This window comes from Bubalus kerabau, chromosome 3, assembly GCF_029407905.1.
Source record: "Bubalus kerabau isolate K-KA32 ecotype Philippines breed swamp buffalo chromosome 3, PCC_UOA_SB_1v2, whole genome shotgun sequence".
Classification (NCBI taxonomy): domain Eukaryota; kingdom Metazoa; phylum Chordata; class Mammalia; order Artiodactyla; family Bovidae; genus Bubalus; species Bubalus kerabau.
The window spans coordinates 2,231,617-2,259,494 of NC_073626.1; positions in this window are offsets into that span (position 1 = coordinate 2,231,617).

A 27,878-nucleotide genomic window follows, 5' to 3' on the forward strand; every position below is an offset into this window, starting at 1 on the left:
AGAACTTCCAGATGTTCAAGCTGGATTTAGAAAAGGCAGAGGAACCAGAGATCAAATTGCCAACATCTGTTGGATCATTGAAAAAGCAAGAGAATTTCAGAAAAAACATCTACTTCGGCTTCATTGAGTATGCTAAAACCTTTGACTGTGTGGATCACAACAAACTGTGGAAAATTCTTAAAGAGATGGGAACACCAGACCACCTTACCTGCCTCCTGAGAAATCTATATACAGGTTAAGAAGCAACAGTTAGAACTGGATATGGAACAGCAGACTGGTTCCAAATAGGGAAAGGAGTACGTCAAGGCTGTATATTGTCACCCTGTTTATTTAACTTACATGCAGAGTACATCATGCAAAATGCTGAGCTGGACGAATCACAAGCTAGAATCAAGATTGCCAGGAGAAATATCGATAACCTCAGATATACAGATGATACCACACTTACAGCAGAAAGGGAAGAAGAACTAAAGATCCTCTTGATAAAAATGAAACAGAAGAGTGAAAAAGGTGGCTCAAAATGCAACATTCAAAAAATGAAGATTATGCCACTTCATGGTAAATAGATGGGGAAACAATGGGAACAGTGGCAGACTTAATTTTCCTGGGCTCCAAAATCACTGCAGATGGTGACTGCACCCATGAAATTAAAAGACAATCACTCCTTGGAAGAAAAGTTATGGCCAACCTAGACAGCATATTAAAAAGCAGAGACATTACTTTGCCAACAAAGGTCTGTCTAGTCAAAGCTATGGTTTTTCCAGTAGTCATGGATGGATGTGAGAGGTGGACCATAAAGAAAGCTGAGCACCAAATTGATGCTTTTGAACTGTGATCTTGGAGAAGACTCTTAAGAGTCCCTTGGACTGCAAGGAGATCCAACCAGTCCATCCTAAAGGAAATCAGTCATGAATATTCATTGGAAGGACTGATGCTGAAGCTGAAGCTGAAGCTGAAGCTCTAATACTTTGGCCGCCTGATGCGAAGAACTGACTTATTACAAAAGACCCTGATGCTGGGAAAGATTGAAGGTAGGAGGAGAAGGGGATGACAGAGGATGAGATGGTTGGATGGCATCATGAACTCAAAGGACATGAGTTTGAATAAACTCCGGGAGTTGATGATGGACAGGGAGGCCTGGGGTGCTGCAGTCCATGGGGTCGCAAAGAGTCGGACACGACTGAGAGTCTGAACTGAGCTGAGTACTTCGTCTTATGGATGTACCCAAAGTCACTTAACAGTCCGCATGTTGGGGGGAATGTGTGGTCTCCACTGCTTTCTGATCATAAATAACACTCTGCCACACCAGTGCCCTTCCGTGGAGCCATCAGATCCCCTCAGAGGTGTGTGTGGTGAAGGTTTAAGTGACATGTTCCCAGGGGCATATTCTTTTGGTTAACCTCAGGCAAGTCATCACTTGGGCAGGTAGGCTTTATTGTTAAAGAATTGAAACTCATGTGGAGCCAGGTCTCAGGAATGAGGAGGCAGGCAAGCTGTGGAAAGTCATGTGAGTAAAATGACCAGGCTTCTGGAAAGTTCCCTAAATAGCTCCTAAAGGCAGTTTCAGAAGGAGGTGGGAGGGACTCTAGTGTATCAGCAGCCACACAAGACAGCCAGCCCAGAGCCACTCTGCGGAGGGAGCGAACCCCCATGCACCTGGCCCGCCACTGAGCTACCTGGACTGCAGCCTCACACACCTTGGACACACACCAGTGTCCCGCATTTTGCAGAAGGTGGATTGCTTCTCACGTCTGTGGGTCGGTCCCTCACTTATATGACTGCTCTTACCCCATCCTTGATGTGGTGGGGAAGGATTCACTGTCATCCCCCATCACGGCTTGGCACTGGGGCACGGAGCCCACGCCCGGCTCTGAATCCGGGTCCTCGTCTCCCGGGCTGAGTAACTGGGGGTGTGCACTTGTGGGTGTCAGCCGCTGAGTGTTCCCTGCGCTGGGCTGGCTCCTCCCAGACCCGACTTGTCAGGACAGCTGTCCGCACCAGGCACCCCATCTACTTCTGCGTGACTTCCTCTTAATAAACCGCAGAAACCTTGTTCCTGAACATGTTCACACTCACAGGTATCTCAGCGAGGACTTCAAGCCACCATCCTGGGGACCCAATTCAACCCACAGTGACTGTTTTCTTTGTCCCACTTAAGCCCACTTTTCATAATTTCTGTTCATGACCAAAAGTTTGTTGTAAACACACACAAGTACCCTCCTGATTGACTTGGTGAGTCCTTGGTTCCTCTTGGGGAGGGGGACGTCTGGGGACATCTTTGGTGTCATGACTCGGGGTGGTGCTCTGGGCCTCCACTGGGCAGGGACCAGAGATGACGTTAGACAGAGGTGTGTCGTCTGGTCTAAAAGAAACATCCCACGTGGTGAGACGCCAGCGTATCTTTTAGGGGGACCCAGTTCTACCCATAACATTCCCATATACTCTCACCCTGCCGTCTCCCCACATCCGACACCTGGACCTTGATCACGATGACGGATGGGGCTCAAGTCCACTTCCCTTTGGGAGGGGAGTGAGAGCTGGGTGTAACAGGAAATGAGAAACATCTGTTTTAAGCTGTGACTCTTTGATCGCTCACCTCTATGAATACCTGCCGCCAACAAAAACTAGTAGGGCGAGGAGCCAGTGCAAAGAAAAGACACACCACCCAGTGTGCGGCTCTGGAAAAGCCACTTCACGGGGAGTCGCACCTGGTCCTGTGAAGTGGGGCTGACCCAGGGGATGCTCCGTAAGTGCCTGCTGGGTGAAGTCAGGAGAGCTGCAGAGGAGTTTTGAGGGAGACCCACACCTCAGAGGCCTCACTCTCTATTACTCAAAACACACTGAGATGACTCCAACTGCCACTTCTGGAATGTAGTAGAAATGGGGTTTACGAGTGTGAATTGCTGTGTGAGCAGACGGCAGGGTGTGTGTGAAAGAATACGAAGCGTTAGGACACATGTAAGCATGAGCTTTGTAAACCACCCAACGCAGAGGGCTCTGCTGAACCGTGCAGCCTGCTCTGGGGGCTGAGCTGGGCTCAGGGGAGGACCACCAGAGAGTTGGGAGCAGAGGCAGGGGGTGGTCTCTGAGGCCCTGCTGGTGCCCGAGCTGGACCCCCGGACAGAGGGGCTCATGACGTGCTCCCAACCCCTCCCAGCCCCTGTGGGGGTGCAGCCCCTGCCCTGCATCCCGGGGATCCTGGTCCTGAGAGGCCTCGCCCTTGGGAAGCTATGCCCCCAGGGGCCCCACCTCGGTCCTTCATGCTCGTGACTTAGCAGTCCTCAGAGGGACAGTCAGGGGGCCAGGGGCTCAGGAGCCCGGAAGCTGGCCTCTGGGCTGGAGTCACTCGATGGCCTTGGGCAGAGGCTTCGGCCACAAAGTACAGCCTGCAGGGATGAACATGCTTCCACTAAGGTCGGGGACACCTCAGTCACCAACTCGGGGAACAGTCACCCTCCAGGTGCCCCACCGGCCCCCAGACTCATGCCTGGGCCCAGACCTTGTGTCACACGGCCAGGCCCCCTCCTGTCATCAGACGTCCTGTTCTCACGGGTCAAGTCTGACCCAAGGCCGACCTCTCTGGTTCAAGGCCCTCTGCCCCAGATACAGCCGACCTCCACAGACTCTCAGAGCAGAGGGGCTGAGGCGGGTGTGGTTTTGTTGAAAATAGCAATGATAACAATAAACGTGCCGAGTTACCTGCCAGTCGCTGTTCCAAGTACTTCACGTGTAGAAACCTGTGGACTCCTCCCAGTGATGGTGTGAGGCAGGGCACCTGGGGTCACAGACGGGGAAACTGAGGCAGACGCCCACCCACGCCCTGCAGAGCATGGCCAGCCAGGCCCGCGTGGACGGAATGCGTTTGTGTGCATTTGCTGAAAAGTGGATCCTCCACTGACGATACTGAAAAGCACAGTGCCGCTGGCGGAGGGTTCCACAGAAAAAGGCTCTCCCAACTCCAAACAATTCCTCACAAACTTTTAAACGTAATCCACCTCAGGACGTCATATCGACATTTTAACGGTGGGGTTTCAGGTTCTGTGGGACCCACGGGAGGAGACCTGCCCCCTGCCCTCAGGCCCCACCTCACAGGCACTCCTCCTCCCGGCTGCTCCCCTCCCTCCCCACCCCCACCACAGGACGCTTTCGTCAGAAAGCAAATACACGAATGTTTTCCTCATTCAGGTACATTCTTGTGAGAGCAAATCTGCCTTCATGGAAGAAGTCACCACAGAGATTATCCCCAAAAGTTGCCAAAATGGTGACATATATCAGGGTGATTGCAGCTGATCATTTATCACATATTTGAAAGTCACTGGGCATGCAGATCTTGGAGGTTTTCATCACAAGAAAAAAACATGTAACAGTGTAAGGTGACGAGTGTTAACTAGATTGATCATGCTGATCATTTCACAACGTACACGGATACCGAATACATACGCATGTCGAACAAAAAAGAAATATATCCTTACATAGACAAACATAGAGATAGTAGCATTGAAATCACACTAGATAAATATATTTCCTTGCAACTTGAATTTTCATGTCACAAGATGTCCTGGAGACAGTTCCAAGTCTCTGCCATCTACCATTTACACTGTTGTTTTTAACTGTTCCATCAAAATCAGAGTAGAAAAGATTTGCTCAAAATTTTTACAAGAGTAGGACAGTCTGGGAACAGCAGCACCTCCGAGGGTTTATTAGTAAAAGAAGCAACTCTCAAGAGGGAAGCCCATGAAGGACCCAGGTGGGTCGAAGGCAGAGGTGGAGGAAAGCTGCCGTGTCATAGCAAGAGGGCGACAGGGAGGTCAGAGCCCCGGGTGGGGATGGGGAAGGGGAGAGACCCCCTCTGCCTAACTGCCCACCCCAGTCCCTCAGCTCCCACACCCACAGCTGCCCAGAGGCCCCCTGCAGGTTCTGAGCCCAAGGTCTGAGCTTGGGCTGGGACTGCAGGAGTCAGAAATCAGGAGCTCAGTGACTCAGGACTGAGCACCTGTGATGCTGGGCCTATTCGGAACCTGGGCCCCAACCTGACAGCTGAGTCCTGCCTGGTTCTTACTCCAAGGTCCCCATTCTGTGAACTGAGTCCCATGAAGTCGGCCCTTCTCTGAGGCCCCAGGATGGAAAGTGTTCCCCTGAGCTCGTCCTGTTCTCCTGACGAGCCTTCCTGGGACTGGCTTCACCAGTGCCAGGCCTTCCTGGGCAGCCCCTCAGAGCCCCGACCTGCCCACCTGCCCCCCAGTCCCAGCTCTCTCCTGTGGCCTGCGGGCCTGAGTGTTCCGAATTCCACTCCCACGCAACTCTCCACTTGCCCTTCTGGGTCAGCCACCCTCCATGCGGACCAGACCCATCACATCCTCCTGGTGGGCCTGGTCCAGGGCTGCCCACTCCACTGTGTCTGCCACAGGTCACACTCTCATTGCCACATGTGTGTTAGTTGCTCAGTCATGTCCGACTCTTTGCAACCCCAAGTCGCGTAGCCCGCCAGGCTCCTATATCCATGGGATTCTCTAGGCAAGAATACTGACGTTGGTGGCCACTCCCTTCTCTGGGGGATCTTCATGACACAAGGATCAAGCCTGTGTCTCCTGCATTGCAGGCAGATTCTTTACCATCTGAGCCACCAGAAAAGCCACGTGTGCTGGTCCCCACTCAGCTCCATCCTGGGTCCCCCATGGGCCAGGTGGGGACCTCAGGATGGGGCAGGAGCTGAGGAGATACTGGTAGGCGGATGGATGGATGGATGGATGGTAGCTGCAAGCTGCAGTGCAGAAAAGACAGCAGGGGAAGGCAGAAAGAAAACGACAGGCAGAGAGAGAAAGAGAGGGGGAGAGACAGAGACAACTTCTGGCCTGTCTTCCCCCGCAGGTCTGCCCTGGGGAACTTGCCCAAGGACCCAGCTCTGAGGGCCTCATGCTGGGCCCAGTGTCCCGGGTCCCAGCGTGCAGGCAGTCTGGGCTCTGTTCAAATGCACTCCAACACGGAGCAGCCCAGGGTGGGCAGGGCCCCAGGTTCCAACTGGGGGGTCCGGGCCGGGGCTTCCTGACCCCCAAGGTGACCCAGGGCTTCGGGGCCACAGCCAACTGTGGGAGGCAGCAGGGGAGCAGAGGTCTCCGCCCTGGTTCCACACAGGGCACCTCTGCAGAATTTCACAGAAAGCTCCAGAAACTCTGGCCTCCTCCTTATCTGGGTGGAGTCTAGGATGGGATGTCCTGACAGTCTTCAGTGATTCAAACAAGCAGCCCGGGTCGAGGACGCTGTGTGAACTTACTGTCTACGGCCGTTCCATCCCGTGGCCAGCTCTCCCACCCCACGAAGACCTTGCCTGCCTCCCGTGAAGGAGCCCTGCTCACCCCTTCTTTCGGCGTGGTTGGAGCCGGGCCGAGGGCTGCTGTGGGGTTTGGGTATGCCAGCAGATGTGGGCCTGGGGGGCTCTCACCAGCCCCTCCCCGAGCAGTGAATCTCAGGCCACCCTGGGGGTTGACAGGCCAGTCTGAGGCAACTTAAGTCAAGTGCCCAGTTTGGGGAGAGACCTGGTCACCAGGAAGCCTTATTCACAAGCAGAGGGCACGAGGCCTGCAGAACCAGGGCAGAGGACTCAAGGGGGCCGAGGGCTTGGGTCAGGGCTGGCCAGTGCCTGGTGTCCAGGCTGGAAGGCCCCCTCTGGTGAGCACAGGCCCTTTGCTCGGCCTGCCTTTGAATCAGGTACGACTGACACCTGCCAGGCCCTGCCCGGGGGCCAGCACCTTAGTGGCAGCACCTTAAAAACACCAAGAGTGAAAAACTAGAGATTTCAGAATTGACGGTCCTCTTTGAAATGGACTTTTTCTGTATTTTTGATGTGAAAGAAAGTCATTTAAAAAAAAAAAACCCAAACACCCCCACGTGAACTGGAAGCTGGGAGATGGAAGACGGTGGTTTATCTGTTTGTGATAAGAAGGAAGCTTTGCAAAAGTACGGAAGGCCTGGATGGGCTCTACCAGTCGTGAAACAGGGATGTCTGTCCCTCGGGCAGAACGAACAATTCCAGCCGCCGGACACTGAAGATACTAGCTCGGAGTCGTTTGGGGTCCTTTTGTGGGGAGGCTGGTATTGTAGTGGTGTTTGCCTGGGGCGTGATGGTATGTGGGAGAGGGAGAGGGAGAGAGAAGGAAAACAGAGAAGGGGCCCGGGGGCCGCAGCTGTAAACAGCACCGTCCCGCCCAGAGTCTGGGAGACCGGGCTCCTCTGTCCAAGCCTCCACCCCTGCCTGTTCCCTGCTGCCCTTCTTTCCTTTCTTCTCCCAAACCTGTACTTCTTAATTTACAAAATTATCCAATGCTGCACAAGTCTAAAAGCAGCAAGTGGACATCCGTCTTTTTGCCCAGTCCCTCCAAAGGTGGTTCTCCTCTTTCACCGTAAGAACCGTCTAGGAGAGGGGTCCCCGCCCGCAGGTGGTGAGCGGGCGCCTCCTGTCAGATCAGTGGAGGCTTTAGGCTGGAAACAAAGTGTGCGATAGACCAGTGTCTTGGATCATCCTGAACCGTGCCCTCTACCCCTGTCCGTGCAAAGACTGTCTTCCATGAAACTAGGCACCGGTGCCTCAAAGGTGGTGACCGCTGGCTCAGGAAACATGTCACACATTCCGGGGACCCAGCCCAGAGGCCGGGAGTCACCAGGTCTGGAGCGGGTCTGGGAGTCCCCCACAGCTGCCCCTGCCCGCCCCCTCCCCCAGGGATGCTGCCCCGGTCTCAGCTGCTGGGGCTGCTCACAGGTGTGTGCCCTTCGATCACGGGTGCACACACACGCACACACACATGCAAATGCTGTGATGTGGAAAACACACCCAGAGGCAGGACCACTCTACAGACAAGGCACAGTGCTTCCAGCCCGCTGGCGGAGCCCCAAGTGAGGCCCATCCATCACAAAACCAGCGTTTCCTGTGAGAACGCGCTGGAGAGCCGCTTGCTGCAGCCCTGGACTTTGACCCTTCTCGGCCTCACAAAACCCGCCCACACGAGTCAAATAAAGCCTCGCTCTGGGGCAGCGACAAGCCGAGGCCCTGCTGGGCTTTATCTGTGGTTGGCAGCACATCAGGCTCTGCGGCCCTGCAAACGGCCCTGAGCCTCTGCCCCTGGGGGATTAGCAGTCTATGGGAAGCGGACGCTCCAGTGGGTGTTCTCTGTGCCTTGCCAGGTTCTCTGATAGAATCAGTGCCGAGTCCCCAGTGACCACGCAGGATGTGGAAAGAGCACAGATCCCAAGGTCCAACAGGTGCGCGCTCAGGCCGGCTTACGTGTGTGGATAAGTCTGCCTCTGGGCCTCAGTTTTCTCACCTGTCAAATGGACACGGCGGTGCTCTTCACAGCGGCGAGGGCTCAGTAAAAGGGCACAGAGGGAGCTTCATCCAGAGCCATGTGTCAGCACATCCTTCCAGTCCCCGCTGTTCACTGAGCACCTGTTTCTTGCACCTGGAGCGTTGCCCATCTGGACCTCGCTTCCTGCGCCCTGGGAGCCAGCCGGGAGCACGGCCGCCTGGGCGGAGCTCACACTCTGGGGCCGCTGTCTCTATTGTCATTATTTCCTGGCCATCGGTCGCGTCAGGCTGGCTGTTGATGGATGTGAGCGAAGGGCTCAGGTGGGGGACTTACCTGCAAAACATCAGGCACCTTCTCGGGGCCCCAGCTCCCCACGTGCTCAGGCCTTCCTGGAACCATCACAAGTGGGGCCTCGTTAATACAGGCGCTCATGGAGGCCTCTTTGGATAAATGACTCCGTAGAAACTGGTCCTCTCCCCACCCGCGTGGCTCACTCCCCCGGTGGAGAGGGAGATCCCTTGGCTCAGCTCATGTTTCCCGGCTGAGAGAGCGCTGAAGGTGCAGCCACTGGTCTCCGTCAGCTGAGGCCGGTTCCACGGCCAGCCGAGGTCCTGACCCCATAGAACGCACCAAGGAGGGTGTTTCCTGGGACTGAGGGGTTTGTCTCATTGTGTAAATTTCAGACTGCTTAGTGTGTAAACAAGAAACTGTGCTCAGAAAATTGCAAAAGAAAACCCCAAAGATAATAAAGACCCCAGAAAAATGGAAAATGTTTTTTGGGGGTAATGAAAGCCAGGAAAAATAAATTTTAAATCCATTTTGAACAAGGCTCTGTGTTATTTCAATTTTCTGTGTATGTGAATGACTCACTGTAATCCAGTCACAAGTGATGGGAAAAAATGAAATGAAAGAGGGCAACTCCAAACACAGTTGAGATGCTGTGCTGTATTCAATGTCTCTAACAAATCCCTAAGTGGGAAGATAGATACAGTTTTACCACCAGTTATTTCTTCTTGCTAAATAAATGTGGTATGTTTGTGCGTGTGTGTATATGCACACACATGTGCACGCAGTTGCGTCTGACTCTCTGCGGCCCCATGGACTGTAGCCCGCCAGGCTCCTCTGTCCATGGGATTTCCAGGTAAGAATACTGGAGTGGGTTGCCCTGCCCTCCTCCAGGGAATCTTCCCAAACCAGGGATCGAACCCACATCTCTTGCCTCTCCTACATTGGCAGGAAGATTCTTTATCACTGAGCCACCTGGGAAGCCCTTAAATAAGTGCGGACTACATAGTGAAAGAATGTTGGCTTGAAGTTGGGCTGCGTTTGTAGCTGCCCAGAAACTGTCATGTCTGGGTCCCCTCCTGCTGGACAGAGGTTCTGTGTGCATGGGATACGGGCCTCAACTCCTCTGTTACTTTAAAAATGTAAGCCGTGGTCTGTGAGTTTATTAGCTGAAATCCGTTGATTGAGCACCTTTTATATCACAGGTACTGAGAATGCAGATAATCGAGCCTGGCCGGCCCTCACAGAGCTCAGAGAAGGGAGCCACATCCCAGCGGGGACCACAGGGCAGAGGCAGGGTGCAGCCGGGCTGTGCGACCAGCAAAGACTGCGGGAAAACCGAGAGCAGAGCCAGCCTGGCTGATGCATCACTTAGGCAGACGGCCCCGCGTCTGGGGAAGAGGAGGGGGCTCTGGGGTCCGGATCTGGGCGACCAGAGGGGAACCCTCCCTGGCAGCTCTCTTGCTTTAGGCCCAGGGCTCGTAAACCTTTTCTGTGAAGGTAAAATACTTCTCCTTTGTGGACCAGATGGTAGGAGCCTTAGACGCGCTCACTGAGTGGACGCGTGCGAACCCTGAACGCTCACTCCTCCGCCACCAGAGGAGGTGAAAATCCCTTCTCTTCCTCCTCTTCCTCCCGCCACCAACTCCCACACACTCACCTTCCCTCCTCACTATGTCTGGGGAATGCAAGTGCTCAGGCCATGAGTTCCCAACTGCCCCAGAGTGACCCTCATTCAGGAGCAACTTTATAAACATCAAAAGATCATTTTTCCAAAACCTTTTAAAAAAAAAAAAGCCCAGGCACAATAAGAGCACATTGTGCTTCTCGGTGTTTGTCGCTAAGAAGTGTTTTTCCACTGGCCTTTCAACTGAAGGGTTTTGTTTCTCCTCTCGTCTCTTCTTGAGTTCTTGGCGGCCATCCACATACCAGCGTTTCACCCTTCCCTCGCTCTGATGGATAAGACCTCCAAGCCCGGCTCCTTGCTCCCAGGACTTGGCTGAGCAGCCACATAGCTTCTGTCTCCTGTGTCTCAGCTCCCCGGGGCGGTATGGGCTGCATTTTTCCAGGACCGGACAGGATGCCGAAGCGATGATGTCACAGTCCTGGCCGCAGCCCCCAGCTTCCTGCGCCTTTCCTCCCGACACACTCATGAACTGTGTCAGCTTGATCCTTCGACTCGGGCTCACCTCCCTGCTCCGCAGAGATTCAGACTTATAGGAGGTGGGAGCCAAGTGTCATCCAAACGTGAAGCCCGAGTGGTTTTTCTCCTACAAAGCTGGAATACACGTACTCCCGCCTCGAGGAAAAGCACAGCATCTGGCTTAATTTGGAGCGTCCTGGCCCAGAGCCCTGCTCCCGGGGTCAGACGGTGGTGATCTCATCTGAAAAGCTTCAGGCTCCCAGGGCCGGGCGGGTGGCGTTCCAGCCAAGGTGGCGGCAGGGCTCTAGGGCCTCCAGGGGCGGGTACCCCACTGGGGGGTCGTAACACTGAACCCGAGATGAGTGCTCCAGCCTCTGAGACACGCACATGCAGGCTGTGGTCATGTTTAGAGGTAGGCCCTGCCCCTGCCCCGTGCATCTCATATCCTCACCCTCAGGTAACACTGTGGATGGAAAAGCAAAACAAGGCCCTGCTGTACAACCCAGGGAGCTACAGTCAACATCCTGAGATAAACCATAATGAAAAGAATGTAAAAAAAGATTGTGTGTGTACATGTATAACTGAACTACTTTGCTGCACAGTAGAAATTAACACAGTAAATCAACTATACTTCAATTTTAAAAAACAAATTGTTGTTGTTCAATCTCTATATCATGTCCAACTCTTTGCGACCCCATGGACTGCAGCACACCAGGCCTCCCTGTCCTTCACTATCTCCCAGAGCTTGCTCAAACTCATGTCCATCTAGTTGGTGAAGCCATCCAACCATCTCATCCTCTGTTGTCCCCTTCTCCTCCTGCCCTCAGTCTTTCCCAGCATCAGGGTCTTTTCCAATGAGTCAGCTCTTCACATCAGGTGGCCAAGGTACTGGAGTTTCAGCTTCAACATCTGTCCTTCCAATGAATATTCAGGACTGATCTCCTTTAGGATGGACGGGTTGGATCTCCTTGCAGTCCAAGGGACTCTCAAGAATCTTCTCTAACACCACAGTTCAAAAGCATCAATTCCGTGGTGCTCAGCTTTCTTTATAGTGCAACTCTCACATCCATCCATGACCACCGGAGAAACCATAATTTTGACTATACGGACCTTTGTCGGCAAAATAATGACTCTGGTTTTTAATATACCGTCTAGGTTTGTTATAGCTTATCTTCCAAAGAGCAAGCAAATTTGGAAAACTCAGCAGTGGCCACAGAATGAAAAGGTCAGTTTTCATTCCAATCCCAAAGAAAGGCAATGCCAAAGAAAGTTCAAATTACTGGCCTCTCAGTGACACAACCCCAATTTTTTCTTGGGTGGAGAGTCACCTTTCCTGGACACCTCAAGGTGCAGTAGGCGCCTCCCCCCCAACCTCACCCCCTGTGCTAGAGAAGGCTTTGATTGACTAAATCGAAAGAGATCATTTGTCATTTTCCTGGACGCCACGGCTGGAAAAGGCAAGAAGACATTTATTGTGGGATCTGGGAAAGAAAATCCCTCACTCTTCTGAGAGCAATCAAAAGAAGGGTCTCTGTCCACCCTGGATGTGGACAAGACAACAGGGAATTCCTAGAAATTGCTAGACGTCGTCTTACGACCCTAACAAGTGTTATCCTGAGGACGAAGCAGGAGGGTGAGGTTACTGACCTTCCAAATCCAGCCATGTGCGAAGCCCAGGTGATGTCTAGGTTTTTCAGGTAAGTTAGGGTTAGGGTCAGGGTCAGGGTCAGGGTTAGGGGTAAGGGTTAGGGTCAGGGTTAGGGGTTGGGGTTAGGGTGAGGGTCAGGGTCAGGGTTAGGGTCAGGGTTAGGGTTAGGGTTAGTGAGTTACTGAACCTCTTTTAGGCCAGTTTGAGTCAGGCTTCTCCTACCTGAAACAGAAAGATTCCCAACTGATAAGTATGTAAACAAGCTTTGTAAGTTGCAAATCCTTATAAAAACATTAGTTTTTATTGTTTTTTCAATGGCACCCCACTCCAGTACTCCTGCCTGGAAAATCCCATGGACGGAGGAGCCTGGTAGGCTGCAGTCCATGGGGTCTCTGAGAGTCGTACACGACTGAGCGACTTCACTTTCACTTTTCACTTTCATGCATTGGAGAAGGAAATGGCAACCCACTCCAATGTTCTTGCCTGGAGAATCCCGGGGACGGGGGAGCCTGGTGGGCTGCCATCTATGGGGTCACACAGAGTCAGACACGACTGAAGCGACTTAGCATAGAATAGCATTACTACTAGTTAGAAAAAAATACCTATGGTTCAAGGAGAAGATTGAGAAGTATTCCTAAGTTTTCATTTTGATTTAGTACCTTTTGGGGGAAAAAAAAAAATCTAAATCACCACCTTACAGTATTTCAGAAATTGATCTCAGCTAGAGCATCTCTGTAAAAAGAAACAATTATAAGACAACACTACAAAACTGAGTGAATTTTAAAATATATATTAAAGTCATAAGTCAACAAGAAAAAACTGTCAGATTTGGCTACATTAAAATGAAAATATAAAAACTGCCATGTGACCAAAAAAATCACCATAAACTAAGTTAACATGCAAAGAACAAACTGGGAGAAGTGTTTGAAACTTATATGACAGATAAAGGATTGGTATTCTCAACAATACAATATATAAAGAGTTCTTACAAATCAATAAAAACATGAATCTGAGCAAACTCAAGGAGATAGAGAAGGACAGGGAAGTCTGGCATGCTGCAGTCCATGGGGACACAAAGAGTTGGACATGACTTAGCAGCTGAACAGCAACAACAACAAATAAATCAATAAGAAAAGAAGAAATCTCCTCAATAGAAAAGTAAGTTAAAAATTTTTGTCATGAAATTTAAAGAACACAAGATGCTCAACTTAAAATCACAGAAAGTCAAGGGCTAACCAGTTTAAAAGGATTACTGATAATTGTAATAACTAATGTATATTAAATGCCAGGCACTGTAAGAGTTCTCTCACAGAGATTCAGGTATAAAAACAATTATTACAGAGTTAAAAAAAAAAAAAAAACCAACTTAAATGTCAAGCTTTAGACAACTGGTAACATATGAACTGGACCAACTAGGCAACTAGGAATGGAAAATCTCACTCTCAGCTCCAAGTGAATAAAAAGGATTTGATTCCTTATGCTCACTCCCCTGGAGTGAGCCCTCAGCAAAGGTGTTCAGAATCGGGTCCTTGAAAATCTGAGAAGCAAACGTTTGCTGGGCTCTGGCTGTGAAGATCGACTCAATTCCAAATCAGTAGTTTCTTGTGATTAATCCAATCCTTTCCCTGCCCTTTGGATTTACCTTTGGACTAATTTGAAAACACGTCAGTCCTGCTGCGACCAGCCAAAGTCTGATAGGGTTTATGAGCTAATGCCTTTGGCTGAGCCAGAATCTCCCTACCCCGCCCCACCCAAAGAAATTCGGATTTCTAGATGACCAGCAGCCAGGAGAAATTACCCAAGCAAAGAAACTCCAGGCTCCCTGATCCTTGGCTTGTGATCAGCTTAGATGTTATTGTTCTCAGTCATGTCCGACTCTGCGACCCCGTGGACTGCAGCCCATCAGGCTCCTCTGCCCATGGAATTCTCCAAGCAAGAATACTGAGTAGGTTACCCTCTGCAAGGGATCTTCCCAAACTAGAGATCTAACCTGTCTCTCTTGCGTCTTCTGCTCTGGCAGGCAGATTCTTTACTGCTGAGCCGTTGGGGAAGCCCCAGTAAAAACCTCCAGTTCAGTTCAGTTCAGTCGCTCAGTTGTGTCCAACTCCTTGAGACCCCATGGACTGCAGCACGCTAGGCCTCCCTGTCCATCACCAACTCCCGGAGCGTCCAATGAATATTCAGGACTGATTTCCTTTAGGATGGACTGGTTGGATCTCCTTGCAGTCCAAAGGACTCTCAAGAGTCTTTTCCAACACCACAGTTCAAAAACATCAATTCTCCCGCGCTCAGCTTTTCAAAAAATCCCAATCAAGTCATTCAAAAGAAGGCAGCAAAGAGGAAACAGAGAAATTTGAATAGGGAAAAATAGACAATAATAAAAGGGCAGATGTAAATCCTAACATCAATAATAAATGTAAAGGGTTCCAAACACACCAATAAAAAGATAAGAATTGTCACCATGATTTTTTTTTTAAAGGCCTATCTATATGCTGTCTACAAGAAACTTACTTTAAATATATTTACAGAGGTAGTTTAAACGTAAAGAGATGGAAAAGATGCCACGCAAACGTAACTCAAAAAGTAAGGAAAATTACTAGAGATAAAGAGACATGATAATAGGTCGACCTACCAATTAGCTCCAGTACTTTGGCCACCTGATGTGAAGAGCTGACTCATTGGAAAAGATCCTGATGTGGGAAAGATTGAAGGCAGGAGGAGAAGGGGGCGACAGAGGATGAGATGGTTGGATGGCATCACTGACTCGATGGACACGAGTCTGAGCAAGCTCCAGGGGACGGTGAAGGACAAGGAGGCCTGGCGTGGTGCCGTCCATGGGGTCGCAAAGAGGGGTCATGACTGAGTGACTGAACAACAACCACCAATTAGATATAACAACCCCAAACTCATATGTACCCAGCAAGTGAGCTTCAAAATACACGAAGAAAAAATATATAATAAAAAATGGAAAAAAATTATAATTGGAAGCTTCTATACTTCTTTCTCAGTCATCAGTAAAACAAGGATATAGAAAATTAGCAAGATTCAGAACTGTTCCAACTGACCTGACATTTTCAGAGCGCCCCAGTCAACAATAGCAGAGCACACGTCCTATGCCCCAACACAGGGACATAGACTAACATAGGTAGTTACTTCTGACGAACTACAACCATAGTTAGAAATTCTATAGCATAGACTAACACAGACCGTACCCTGGGCTGGGGACAATTCTTACAGATTTAAGAGAATAAAGATCATACGAGGCATGTTCTCTGATCATGGTGGATTAAACCAGAGGTCAAAAACAAAAAGATGACTGAAATTTCTCCAAGTTCTTATAAATTTAAAAATACACTTTTAAATAAAAAACCCATAGGTTAAGAAAGAAATCTCAAGGCAAATTAGAAAATATTTTGAATTGAATGAAAATGAAAATGCAACAAGTCAAATTCAACAAAGATGCAGGATATAAAATCAACATACAAAAACTGGTTGCATTTCCACACACTAGCAATGAACTAGCAGAGAGATTAATAAAACAGTTCCATTTACAACTGCACCAACAGAAATAAAATACACATGCAAAAAATATTTAACCATGGAAGTGAAAACCTGTACACTGAAAACTGTAAGACGTTTGATAAAAGAAATTGAAGAAGATACAAATAAATGGAAAGCTACTCTGTGCTGATGAATTGGAAGAATTAATATTGTTTAAATGTGCATACTACTCAAAGCAATCTACATATTCAATCCAATCTCTATCAAAATTTCAGTGGCATTTTTTACAGAAGTAATCAAAATTGTATGGTATTGGCATAAAAATAGACACACAAACCAAGGGAACAGAATAGCAAACCTAGAAATAATCCCATGCATATATAGCCAATTAATTTACAACAAAACAACCAAAAATATACAATGGAAAAAGGACAGTCTCTTTAAAAAATGGTGCTGGGAAAACTGGACAGCTTCATGCAAAAGAATGAAATTGGCCCACTCTTTTATACCATACCCCCCAAAATTAACTCAAATGGATCAAATATTTGAACTTCTGACCTGCAACCATAAAACTCCTAGAAGAAAACATAGGCTGTAAGCTCCATGACATTAGTTTTGTTGATGATTTTTTAAATTGGTGCTAAAAGGTAAGGCAGCAAAAACAAAAATAAACAAGAGGGACGATATCACACTGAAAGCTTCTGCTCAACAAAGGAAACCATCGACAAGATGAAAAGGCAGTCTACAGAGTGGGAGAAAATATTTGCAAATAATATATCTGATAATAAGTTAATACCCCAAATATATAAAGAATCAAACAACTCAATAGCAGAACAAACTGATTAAAAATGGGGCAGGCAACCTAAACAGACATTTTTCCAAAGAAGACACACAGATGACCACCAGGTACGTGAAAAGGGCTCGACGTCACTGAGCGTTAATCATCAGGAAGCTGCAAACCCAAAGCACAAGGAGCCATCACCTGACGCCTGTCAGAATGGCTGCCACAGAAAAGACAAGAAATGACAACTGGCAAAGACGTGGAGAAAAGGGAGCCCCTGTGCACTGTTGGTGGGAATGTAAATTGGTGCCGCCACGATGGAAACCAAAGTGGAGGCTCCTCCAAAAATTAAAAATAGAACCACCATCTGGTCCAGCAGCTCCTCTTCTGGGTATCTACCCAAAAGAAGGCAAGTCACCGTCTTGAAAAGATGTCTGCATGCCTATGTTCACTGCAGCGTTGTTTACAACAACCAAGGCGTGGAAACAAGATGGACAACGAATGGATAAAGAAACTGTGGTGTCATAAATAGAATATTACTTATCTACGAAAAGAAGGAAATCCTGCTATTCATGACAACACGGACTGAGAGCATTACGCTAAGTGAAGTAAGTCAGGCAGAAAGACAGACACTGTATGATCTTACATGTGGATTATAAAAAAGAGAGACAGAGAACACCAAGCTCAAAGAACTGAATGGTGGCTACCAGAAGTGGGGAAGGTGGGGCAAAGTGGGTGAGAGGGGTTAAAAAATACAACTTCCAATGGCCATCATCAAAAAGTCTACAGACACCAAACGCTGGAGAGGGTGTGGAGAAAGGGAACCCTCCTGCACTGGCATGAGAGTATAAACAGGTGCAGCCGCTGTGGAGAACAGGGTAGCTCCTTTAAAAACTAAAAATAAAGCTACCATGTGATCCAGCAATGCCACTCCTGGGCATACATCTAGAAAAGATAAAAACTCTTAATTTGCAAAGATACGTGCACCCCAGTGTTCATAGCACCACTGTTCACAATAGTCAAGACAAGGAAGCAGCCTCAGCGTCCATCAGCAGATGCGTGGATAAAGACGATGTGGCATCTCTACACAATGGACTGTTTCTCAGCCATAAAAAAGAAGGAAGCACTGCCACTTGCCGCAACGTGGATGGACCTAGAGATGATCACGCTAAGTGAAGTGGGTCAGATGAAGAAATATGATACCACTTATATGTGGAAGACAAAAATTAATATAAATATATCAGTATACAAAACACAAATAGACTCACAGATACAGAAAACAAACCCGTGGTTACGAAAGGGGGAAAGGAAGAGGGGAGAGACAGATGAGGAGTATGGAGTTAACCAGATACACACAGAAGTCATGGGTTGTCTGTCCAAGCTTTTTCCAGCTGGTGTATTCTGTACTTCCCCATGCCTGAACACGTGAAGGTTCTTCCCCGAACTTTGCAGCTTCCCCAAACACTGGATTTCTCCACAGCAAATGCTGGAAGACATTTTTAAACTCCGATTAGAAAGTGTGCAATACGTCATCTTTGTATTCATTTCTAAACACCTATTGAAGGACTTCTGGTCTGGCAACAGAATCTGTAGAGGCCAGGCACTGGTTGGTTGGGAATCTTTCTGGCCATCTGCTGAGAGGTCCTATGGCTCTGCTTGAACAAGTAGCTTGCAATATGGTGATGGTTGCTGGAGGTGAGGCTTGCAATATGGTGAGGCTGAGGCCCTCGGGAGACACAACCAAGACCCAAGCGGGGCCCCTGAGAAGCCTCAGCACCTTGCAGACACTGGTCCACCATCAGTGTTCAGGCAGGGCTGACTCTGGGAGGAGAGGACACCCGGTCACCTGTAAGATTATTGTTTAAATCGGGAGTTCAGGCTGGCGGGAGGTGAGCTGAAACGCAAGCCTGACAAAGGGTATGCTTTTCTGATTGGTGGCTGTTGTTTGGAGCGGAAACGGGACTGCTTTTTGTGTGTGTGTTTTCCTGTCAGAGCAGCAGCTTTTAGTTTCGTGGATTTTTTAAAACTTGCTGCTGCTTATTTGCCTTGCCTCTTTGTTTCACCTAAGCCCGGAGTAGAAGACATTTTCCCTAAGTTAAAATTTGCCTATTTAATCAGCATTTCAGATTCCTTAACGCAGACTGCAGCTCCTGCCCGCCTTCTTCTACTGTTCTCTGTCGATAAAGTTTAAAACAGGTTGGAGCAGGAGCTTTCAGTAGATGGGTCGCTTTTCATTGAGAACTGAGGCCTGGGCTTCCCATGTGGCTTAGTGGTAAAGCATCCTCCTGACATGCAAAAGACTTGGGTTCAATCTCTGGGTTGGGAAGATCCCCTGGAGGAGGAAATGGCCACTCATTCCAGTACTCTTGCCTGGGAAATCCCATGGACAGAGGAGCCTGGGGGGCCACAGTCCACGTGTTAGGGGAAGCACACGGACTGAAACCTCCCACCCCGGCCAGGCACCATAGTAACGGTTTTCATGAGTTGTTTTAGGCAAGGAGGTCCTGGTAAGGAACACGGAACTAATAAGCCACCCCAACCGGAAGAGTTCCGGAAAGGTCAAAAGGAAACACCATGTGTCCGACCACCTCCCAGAATCCTTCTCACTGGCATTTATCTTGGCTGAACAAGGCATGCACCACCAGAAAGGACTCTGAGTCAGAATGATTGGCTAAGGACAACCCGGAAACTAATCCCATCATCACAAAACCTGAGACTGCAGCCACAGGGCAGAGCTGTTCTCTTGGGTTCCCTTCCCCTCCTGCTCTCCACCTGGGTGCCCTTTCCCAATAAAATCTCTTGCTTTGTTAGCACATGTATCTCCTCGGACAATTCATTTCCGAGTGTTAGACAAGAGCCCAGTTTCAGGCCTGGAAGCGGTCCCTCTTCCTGAAACACGTGGGGTTGCAAAGAGTTGGACACAACTTAGCAACTGAGGCTGAGCATGCAGTTAGCACCTGGGAACTTGCGGGGGAAATTCTCAAAATGAGGATTTCAAGCTCAGGAAGACAAATCTGCTCCCTCCTGCTGTTTGCTTCTCTTCCCAACCTTTTGGAGGAGTTTGAGACTAACCTTGTTAACTCTGGGAACCGGCTGGCTCTGGGAAACAGAGACTGTGATTGAGTTAAGAGGGTGGATGCTGGATAATAGGAAGAGAGATGATGAGCTTTGGGGGCCACATTGACATTCAGGCTCTGATTAGACTGGAGGAAGAGTGGCTGAGGCTGGCCTAGAGTTGATTGGATTAAAGTGTGACTGGTTGGATTACCTAATTGAGAAAGAAGGGAGCCAAGCAATCTGATTTATGTTATGTTTAATAAAGCGAACAATTTGGGGGGCTTAGAGACAGGACATATGGAGAACTTTGTGTATCTGAGCGGGGATAGTGCGGGGAGCTGGAGGTTTTCTGCTGGAGATCTTGAAGGTTAGGGTTAAGGAGGACTTGTAGGAAGGGCGTCTCCAAAAGTAGCAGCTATGAAAAGGCAGCTTCTGTTCAGGAACAGTGAAGAGTTCCCGAACCACGGGGGCTGCTGGATGCTGGGGTGTGCGGGGTGTTAGGAAACAGGGGGTCCTGTTATTAGAGACCTGATGGCTTCCCTGGTGGTCCAGCAGTGCAGGAGACCCAGGAGATGCGGGTGTGATCCCTGGGTCGGGAAGATCCCCTGGAGGAGGGCATGGCAGCCCACCCCAGTATTCTTGCCTGGAGAACCCCATGTGCAGAGGAGCCTGGAAGGCTACGGTCCACGGAGTAGCAGAGAGTCGGGTACAACTGAAGCGACTTAGCACGCACACGCGTAGGATTCTATCCGCGAGCATCCGCGTGTCAGCGTGTGTCTGTAGAAGAACTCTACCCAGTGGGGTGCTGGTAAGTGTTTACCGGGAAACCTGAGGGTGGGGAGAGGCAGGAGTGAGCCGGACAGGTGAGGAGATACAGGAGGAAGGAGGGAACAGCTGTCCTGAGGATGAAATGAGTCAATCCATGTAGAGCACTTGGAACTCAACAAGTATCTGCTCTTTTCCTTATGCTCTTGGTTAATTTCTTTGAAGGAGCTTCTCAGTCTCTCAGTCATGTCCGTCTCTCTGCGACCCCGTGGACTATAGCCCACCAGGATCCTCTGCCCATGGAATTCTCCAGGCAAGAATATTGGAGTGGGTTGCCATTTCCTGTGACCCATTTCAGAACCTTCTGAGGGCAAAGGCGGACCACCTGCCCATCACTTTCCCAGCATCAGGGGAGGGGGATGCTCGATCACACACTGGGGGAACAGCCCCCCCACCCCGAGGTGCTCCCCAGCAGGCTCCCTTAGCCCCCAGGATCAGGGGACCGGAAACCTGGTGTGTGTGACCACTTTTTATTTCTGCCTTAAGTCCCATATAGCTCTTCACAGCCTGGCCGCAGGTCCCGTCTTTGTTTAAGATTTTAATGTTTTATTCATCGTGAAGCTCCTTGTTCTAATGTTGATTTCTTAAAACACTGCATCATTAATCTTGACTGCTGGATTTTGGGGTGTCCCCAGCCCATACCTTAACGCCCAAAGCAGATCCCTCACTCCCCATCCCAGCTCCAACTGTGGGAGGGACACTTCTTTTCTCAGAGTTCCTGCCTCAACCCACAGAGTTTGCAGCAGAACCCTGGCCCTCTAGGGCAGTGGCCCTCAGCCTTGGGTGCAGACATCAGACTGAGTGCCCTAGGACTTCTGTGTCTCAGAGTTGTCTGCACTGAGCTGAAGTAGTTCAACAATTAGAGTTTTAAGCGTCGGTGTTCCAACACCGCTTTCTGCTGTACGTGGTGATGCGCTGTACCCAGCTGTCTCTCCAGTTTGGGGGGCAGCACTTTGACCTCTGACCTTGCTTCTCTGGCAGTTCTAAGAATAACTGTTGGTTTTTCGGTTTGCTCACCTTTTGCTTGTTGTAGTGTGGAGTGCTGACTTCTGAGCTCCTTGCATGCCTGCACCAGAAGCCAGAGCCCCCACCCACAATGCTTAGAAGACTTCTAACAACCCCAGCCCCTTGAATACACACATCCTGCAGCCGTCCCACCTGCCCCCGTTGGGGCTGGCGTTGGCGTCTCCCTGCGGGGCAGGGCGGACTCCCTGGGGACCCCTCCACCGGCCTCTCGGGTCCCACCCCCTGGTTCCTGTCGTGGGTCTTCTTTCTCATCTGCTTCCTCTTTTTGATGGATCACATCCTCCTGGGCTTTAGGATCAAGGGCTTTTGAGAAGTACTTGTTTTTAGAGCTAGAGCATCTAAAATGTATTCATTTTACCCTCCCACGTGACTAAGAGTTTGGCAGATGGAAATCATTCTGTCAGGACATTGAAGGCATTCTCCTAGTCTCATAGTTTGCTTTCTTGACTATTTCACTTAGCACCTGGAGCAGATCGTGGGGGTGGGGATCATCACATCAAACCCGGGAGAACTTCCCTCCATCCCAGACCTCCAGGGACGGTCCAGCTCCCCCTTCCCCTGTGTGTCCAGGCTGCTCCATCCGCCTGTCCAGTGCTCCAGCAAAGAGGCCTCTTCTCAGAGGCAGAAACCCTCCTGGGCCGAGTCATCTGATCCCACAGCCCCCTCTCTGCGAGACCCCCACCCAGATGGAAGTCGTCCCGCCTTGTTGTCCACAGCACTTTGTACTTGCCGTGTGCACTGAGTGAAGCTTTTTCCTCATCTCTGTGTGTTCAAGTCCTTGCACCCAGGGGTCAAGGCTTTATGATTCCTGTCTCCCCAGGCTGCCTGGACCACAGAACTGTTGGTTTAACTGACTTGGATGATGATATTTGCTCTGGGATATTCCAAGCACAGCAACTAGTGTGGGTGCCCACACCTCAGCCGGCCCCCAACCTTTCCGGGTGGAATTCAAGCCTGACGCTGTCAGGATGCCTAAGCCACCATTTCGGAGGCTCCCACCCCAGGGAACCCTGGAGGAAGGATGGCCGTTGTCTCCTCTGATGACGCTGATGGCTCCATAGTGCACAGGACTCTGCCCCGTCCAGATGGAAAGAACAGAGACAGGGGATGGCAGAGGGAAGACTGTCCTCTCCGAGAGGTCTCCCCCTAGGAATGGCCAAATGCAGGGGTTCAGGTGGTGGCTTCAGGACCCTCTGAGCCCCACACCTGCCCCCAATCCTCTGGTCACGTCTCTGTCCCGAACCCTCTGACTCTCCCGAGAAGGCCAGCTTCCTGGAGTCTGGACCGCTTCACCACCCCAACACCCAGAGCCAACACTTGGATAGCTGCAGAGATCTCCATCCAGAGAAGGGGATGCAAAAACGGGGCTCCCTCCCAGCCCTGGAGAGAGATTCCAGCCAGAAGAAGCAAAGACGATCCGGGGAGGATGCCAAAGGCTTTGATCTCAGAGACCTCCCCCTTGCCTTGTGAGTCTGAGACATGTGTTCTCAGCTATCCTGGAGAAGGGTGTGGCTTTCACGCTCTCTCCTTTTCCCCAGGTTAGACGGCTGTGGCTCCTTCTTGCTTCTCCTAATGGGCCGTGTCAGATACTTTGGCAGGTACACATCCTCACACAGGTGTATGGAGCTTAGATAATTTCAGGACTCTCAGGGACCAGCTGCCCACACAGGAACAGAGAGGAGCATTTATCTACATGCAGTTTTGTAATACGCTTTTAAATTTTACCATTGTATTGAAGCCTCCTCCCCACATCATCTTCAGAAACAGTCCACAAAATATTTTCATCTCAATTTCTTCCTTTTCATGCTTTTAAAATATATGTGTATAATCCACACATGTCTTCAAAATATGCAGATTTAGAAGATGCAACTTTTCAGCCGTTCAAGATTTTTTTTTTTAATTACTGTCCGCTGCAATGATGGGCAGTGAAGAAAACACAGGTTTCACTTCTGTTTTTCTGTAGTTGCTTTCAAATTAGTTTTTCTCTCTGGTGGAAGCATGTCCTGGGCGTTCTTTGCGGTAATTCAGATGTATATGTGTATATCCTGGGAAAGACGCCTAGAATCCTTTGCTTCCTTTTCTATTTTTTAAAAAAGTTTAAAGTCTACTAGCCTAAACGTGGGATGTTTTAGAAGGTAGAAAAGCCACCTTTCAGATCAAGCAACGGTGAGGTTAACTTTCTCCTTCGAACCATGCAGTTCAGTTCAGTCGCTCAGTCGTATCTGACTCTTTGCGACCCCATGGACTGCAGCACGCCAGGCCTCCCTGTCCATCACCAACTCCCGAAGCTTACTCAAACTCATGTCCATCGAGTCGGTGATGCCATCCAACCATCTCATCCTCGAACCATTAGGACAAGACTTGTGGCCCCTACCTGAGGCACCTCTTTCCCCAACTCCCAGACAGAGTTTCTGGAAGCTCATAGCTTCCAGAGTTTCTGCCTCCCTCATAGCTGTGAAATGGGAAGCCTTCTGCACTCACCTGATATCATTTCAGTTTGGGGGTGGGAAGTAGGAGGGACGAAACTTTTTAAAAGTTATGGAACTACCCCTGCACCCACCTAGCTCCCTCGTGCACCTGCTATATTATTTGTTTTTTTAAGAGGATTAAAACCCATCCCCACCCAGACCTAACCACTCCTCCTTTGCTTTTCCAAGAGCCCATTAGAACGCGGGCCAAACCTTGGGCCCAGTCTGTCTGCCAAAGACGGAACCCTTCCTTGCTCAGAAACAGCATCCCTCTTTCCTCCCTGTTGGTAACGTAGTAAGCTGCAAATTTCTCATTTCTAACACGCCTCCTTCTCCTCATCACTCCAGCCGCCTTTACTGCCTTTAAATCCTAGATGCCAGCTCTAGACCTGTCCCTCCAACACGAGGCCACCTTTGAGAAAAAGTCATTCCTTTTAACGTCCTTTGTGCCACGTCGGGCTCCTGTCAGACCAGCATGCCCTGCTCACGGGACCTCTGTGTGGCTTTGAGCAAGTGTGCTCAATGAGGCAATCGGCGGGTTGTTTCCAGGTTTTTATCTGGTGAGATAAGGGGACACGGATCAATCCCTCCCATGTCTCTATGGCTGCCTAGGAACCAGGGGCCCGGGACGGCCTTGGAAAGCCAGTGCAAAGTAGTATCTTCCCCAGAAAGGATATTCTGATCTGATGGGCTGCACAGGGGAGACTTTTCCTCTCTCCTGTCACCAGAGGATTGGGCGGTGGGGTCAGCGCTGGGGTCTGAGTGCCTGACGGGGATGGGCTGAGATAGACTGTTTGCAGGGGGAGCAGGGGCCCCGAGACCCTGCCTTGTGCACACAGGACCCCGTCTGCTCCAAGGACCGCAGAGGGGCTTGGAGTGGCTGACCCTGCATCCTGTCGGGGTTCCCAGGAATTCCTCCCTGGGAACAGTGAGCCCGGGAGTCTGCACTTTCCTCATGACACTGGCCGGCCTTTGTCATCTCCTCCGAGTCTCTGCCACAGCTACACCCTGGGCTTCCACTAGCCACCAGTCCACAACCTCAGGTTTCAGAAATGCAAATATTTAACCAGCAGATTAGGGTGTTCTGATTTGACATGTTAGTTTAGTCTTGTCTTTTTAAGGAAGTTAGGATTTTCAAGACAGCGCGTTTCTAACTGTATCGCCCACACAAGGTCACAGATAAAGTCTGTAGGATATAAGGTGATTTGGTTCAAGATGCACACTTTGAGCTTCCAAACCCACTTTGTCTTTACACAATCATTTCAGCCTCCTTGCCAAAGAGTTCGTGGATAAGATGGACCATTCTGAACTGTGCTGCTGAGTGGAGATTCAAATCTCCTCATTCACACTGACAGTCTAAATACACCACGACTAATCTCAATTTCTATTGTAAGCAGCTATCGAGAAAAGAAAAAGGAAGTGAGATCAAAGTTTAAAAATGCTGTTCAGGGCAAAAAAATGTGTGTTTGCAGTCTGTCTTTTTCCTTCTTGTTGTATGTGATTTCACATCAGAAGAATTTCTGCTGCAAGTCAAACTCAGTTCAGCGTTTGAAAGCGGCACCGACAGAGTGCTGGGGAAGAGGCCTCTCACCTACGAGGCCAGCCTTGGAGGAAGAGCTGGTGGTTCTTAGACTCTTAGACCCGGTGACCATGAGTCCTGACAGCGCCTCACAACCGTGAAGCCCTGCTGACCCCTACCCAAGACGCTCAGCTCAGCTGACCTCCAGGTGGTGCTATTGCAAACAAGGGCTGTGTGGGGGAGAAGTCACTCCTAGTCCCACTGGTGGCCAGGTGACCACTCTCAAGGCTTAATGCTGGGTTAACAAACCTCCAGGGTAACCGTCAGTATCCTTGCCTCCCAGTAACCACATCCTCGTGAAGTCCCTCCCATGAGAAATCAGCGCTGGTCCTGCATGACCCAGAGAATATGCTGAAACATAACGTATGCTTCATAATATATGAAGACAGTGTGGGACTTTCCAGGCCAGGCCGTGAAAGACATTGAAGCTTCCACCTACAATCCAGATTTCACAACAGCGGCACTGTGACCATTTTGGACCAACTAACTCTTCACTATGGGGGCTGCTCTGCACATTGTAAGGTGTTTAGTAGCATCCCTGGCCTCTACCCATTAGACGGCAGCAGCATGTCCTGCTCGGCTGTAAAAATCAGAAGTGTCTCCAGGCACTGCTGAACTGGCCCAAATTGAAGACCTCTGACCTGGACTCGACTTGCTAGCTCTGGGGACAATGGGCCACCAGATATTGCGAGAGCATGAGGACAGGAACACGTGAGGAGGAGCTGAGATCCCCAGCTGGCAGCTGATTCCATCTTGCCATCCCCTGGGGGGAGCCACCTGGAGAGGGACCAAGCTACCAGAAGGCAGGGGGAGCTGGCCAAAAATTGGTGGCTAACTCCACGGGAGCCAGAACCATCCAGGTGGACCACTCCCAAATTTCTGACACAGAAACCAAGAGAGATAACAGATAATGACTGAGTTGTCAAGGCCACGGGGTTTGGGGGCAACTTGCCTGGTTGGTTTGTTCCACAATTATTCTTGAGGTCTGCGAACTGGCTGCGTGTGGAGCAGGCGTGCACATCCTTTTTCTTTCCCTGACTCTTCGCGACCCCGTGGACTGCAGCATGCCAGGCCTCCCTGTCCATCACTAACTCCCGGAGTTTTCTCAGACTCATGTTCATCGAGTCAGTAATGCCATTTAACCATCTTTTCCCAGCATCAGGGTCTTTTCCAATGAGTCAGCTCTTCACATCAGGTGGCCAAAATATTGGAGCTTCGTCTTCAACATCAGTCCTTCCAATGAATACTCAGGACTGATCTCCTTTAGGGTGGACTGGTTGGATCTCCTTGCAGTCCAAGGGACTCTCAAGAGTCTTCTCCAACACCACAGTTCAAAAGCATCAATTTTCTTTATGCTCAGCTTTCTTTATGGTCCAACTCTCACATCCATACGTGACTACTGGAAAAACGATAGTTTTGTCTATGACTTCGTCAGCAAAGTAATGTCTCTGCTTTTTAATCGGCTGTCTAGGTTGGTCATAGCTTTTCTTCCAAGAAGCAAGCGTCTTTTAATTTCATGGGTACAATCATCAGTACCTGGGTCTGAACTGTCTCCACAGGTTATGGAGGATATGACTATCCCTAAATGTTTACAGACCAGACCTACACGCTGTTCCTAAACCAGGCGAATGCCCTGCTCCCGCAGGTGGGACATCAAATGTGCGGGTGGGACATCAAATGTGCGGGCCTAGAGGGGGACGGGCCCTGCTCGCTGCTCGTCGCCAGCTCATTGCCAGCTGCTCTGCTGTGAGGCTCTGGGGCCGGTTTGTTTGCCCGAGTTGTTGGCGAGGCAGCTTGGAGGTATTGTTTTTTTTGTTGTGTGTTTTACATATGTTACCATTTGACAATGAATTAAGGTCTACATATTTCCATTTTTTAGCCACAGTGAGCTGGAAAGGGCTATTCAGCTTTCGTTTTCTATACTGTCAAGAGAAATGTATTATCCCACTTTTGTTTCTATTGTCATCAAATGTATACCATTCCATTTTTTACTGCAGTCAACAAACATGTATATTATTCCATTAGCAAAACAGTCTGCTGATTTTAGAATATCTAAATTAAATTATCGAGTTCTACAATTATTAATGTGATTTTTCCTTAAAATATATGAGAGGGGAGAAAACTGGAAACTAGGGAGCAAAGAACTATAGATTCTTATTCTTTGGTTTGATTCTAAAGTTCTGCACCAAGAGATGATGGAGCATTTATTTGAGAGAAAAGAACAAAAAGGAAAGAAAGAGGAGTAAGAAGACCACTTAGGCCCTGGAA